Source organism: Gossypium arboreum, chromosome 6 (genome assembly GCF_025698485.1).
Source record: "Gossypium arboreum isolate Shixiya-1 chromosome 6, ASM2569848v2, whole genome shotgun sequence".
Lineage (NCBI taxonomy): Eukaryota > Viridiplantae > Streptophyta > Magnoliopsida > Malvales > Malvaceae > Gossypium > Gossypium arboreum.
In genome coordinates, this window is record NC_069075.1 from 5439451 (window position 1) to 5442383 (window position 2933).

General features: G+C 34.4%; 1 long non-coding RNA gene across 1 annotated transcript; it reads left to right on the forward strand.

Annotated features, from left to right (window-relative positions):
- Positions 1-709: 709 nt before the first annotated feature.
- Positions 710-2933, forward strand: LOC128294125 (uncharacterized). Its single transcript, XR_008284388.1, has 3 exons — positions 710-893; positions 1811-1852; positions 2734-2933. It is a non-coding gene; the product is annotated as an uncharacterized LOC128294125 (long non-coding RNA).

The following is a 2933-nucleotide window of genomic DNA, read 5'->3' on the forward strand; positions in this document are numbered from 1 at the left end:
ATTTTACAAAAAATTCAACATCAATAAATGTGTTGTAATAATTTCAAAATAATTACTCTAATTCCAATGACAAAAAATTTGATGGTAAAATAAACATCACTAAACTCGAGGTGTCGAGGTATAATAAAAACATATTCTATAAGATAACTTTCCAAAAAGCATATTATAATAAATATTTTTAAAAAATATTTAAATAGAAAGCACTATTAAATTATGAAATTACTAATGGTAAATAGTGAACAACAAAATAAAATATTAGTAAATAATTTGTAACGCCCCAATTTTCGGGAATCCTGTGAATGTTGGCATAGGTTTAATTATGTTAGTGGGCCTCTAGAAAGCCCAAACTTAAGATAGAACCCGACAATTTTAGTTAATTTTTGTTCCATAAGAAAAAGGGGGTGAAATTATGAAATAGGACCTATGTGAAAATGTTTGAAAATGCTATAGGCTAAATTGAAGTGGCCAAATAAATAGGAGTGCAAAATAGGAGGATTTGCATGACAAACCTCCCATTTTACATGAAGTGGCCAGCCATCATGTTGAATGTAGACAAAATGTACACTTGATATCCATAATTTATGGTACAAATTGATACAAATTGATAATAGGTTAGGTAAATGTTTCATGATAATGTGTTAGGTAAATGTTTCATGATAATGGGTTAGGTAAATGTTTCATGATAATGTGTTAGTTAAATGTTTCATGATAAGAATTTCATGTCTTTTGTATTAAAGAATTAAATGGATGAAATATGAAGTTTTATTAAAAGAAAAAGGGGTGAAAAGAACAAAGTTTTGTCCATCTTTGTTCATCATAGCTGAAAGTTAGAGAAGAGAAAGGAGAGGAGAAAGCTCTTGAGTATTCGGTCATTAGGAGGAGGAAAATTGAAGGTAAGTTCTTGGTACCTTGCTTCTATTTTGAGGTTCATGAGTTCTTCTTGATTCTACCTTAACTCTTGAAGTATATTTTGATTTTTAGTTGTGTTGTGAGCATTTAGTCATGAATTAAAATGAAGGAAATGGTTGTTGTTTCATGTTCTTTTGATGAAAAAATGGAAAATAGGTGAAGTTGAGCCAAACAAATGAGCATGCATATGCCTTAGATGTTAAAGGGAAAAATCGGCTAACATGTTGTGCTTTAAAATGATGAAATAGAGATTATACTTAAGTAAAATCATAGATATGTGATGATTGATTGGTGATATACATGTTTAAATAACATGCATGCAAGGTATGTGTGAAAGAGTGATTTGGTAATAAATCTGCTTGGGACAGCAGCAGTAACGTGACTTTGGAAAATCACCATAAATTGTGGGAGATGAATTAGAAGCTGAATAAATTATGTAATTAAATCTTGTTGAGTCTAGTTTCAAATGGAATAAACGAGAACATATTTTGAATTCTGTACAATGAGAAATTTGATTCGTAATGAAGAGTGGTCAGATTAGTCAAACAGTGAAACATGGGAAACTTTAAGAAAAATCTGGTATTTATTGGCCATACCAAAAATTCTGAAAATTTTATGGATAGAAGATATATGAGTCTATTTTCAGGGAAAATTAACGGAACTTGATTTGGAGTTTCGTAGCTCCAGTTATAAATAATTTAGTGACTGTTGCTCAGGAAGACAGCTTGCAGTGAAATTATGAGTATGTGGTAAACATTGACAAAAATTTGTTAATGAGTTGCTTATTGATTTCTTATAAGCTTACTATGATCTGTAGGTGTGGTTGGCCGAATATTGTAAGGGGTTAATACGTAGTTTGTATTTGAATAGTTAGATTAACGTGTTAGTAATCCAATTGTAGGCGGTTCATGTGTGGATCTCGTCAGCATATCGTCGCAAACAGGTGTGTAACTGACACCCTCTCATAGACTAGATTGGCAAAAGCCGAAAAGCCGAAATGCTTAAAAGTCGGTATTTTGGGAATTTGCGAGTGTGCGAATGCTCGTAAAATAGTTGGGTTTGTATATTTGGTAATCTAAAGTAATAAACTGCGCAGACGCGATTTCGTACATTTTGATAATTTGGGCTTAATGGGCCAAAGCTCGGGTTCATGGGCCAACGGGCCCAATTCGATAAGTATCTGTGTAAGTGTTCTGATAGTACGTAAATAGTTAGGATATGCATGAAAACGCTAAAAGTAGCTAAATTACTATAATACCCTTATGTATGGAAAATTACTGTTATACCCCTAGGTGTAAAATTACCGTTATACCCCTAGGGTTAATTTTGACTGAAAAGCATGACGATCTGATTCTGTATGATGTATTCCATGATTATATATCTGTTGCATGGGGACATGGGTTATATTATGGAGGAAGCGTTCTGGTGGCTATGCCACAAATATCTGATCTGGTGGCTCTGCCACATATATCTGTTCTGGTGGCTCTGCCACGATTATCTGTATCTGGTGACTCTGTCACATTATCTGTTCTGGCAGCCATGCTGCAAATTCTGTGGTGTGTAGCGGTTGGGTGGGTCGAGTTGTCTCCCCACACGGTGTAAGGTTGGTACGGGGGTGTTATGGATGAATCTGGGTTGGGTTTCTGCATAAACATGTAAAATCTGTTTTGTTCTGTTATGGGCCTATGGGCTTTATTCTGAATTCTGTTCTGGGCTAAGGCCAACTTATTATGTTTCTGTGGGTTGAGCTGATATAGGCTATGGTTGGGTTATTTTACACACTGAGTTTCCCCAAACTCACCCCTTTTATTTTCATCCACGCAGGTAATCCCCAACCATAGTGGGCTTGGAGCTGTGAGGGAATTCGGAGTGGCCACCCGTTCTGAAAGTTTGATTTTCTTCTGGTGAACTGGACATCCTTTTAATTATGTTTGAGGTTTTGGGCTTTTAAATGTAATAAGGCCGCTTATTTATTTTTGATGGTTTTTAATATGTATTACTAAGATAGGTAATACTTATTTTAA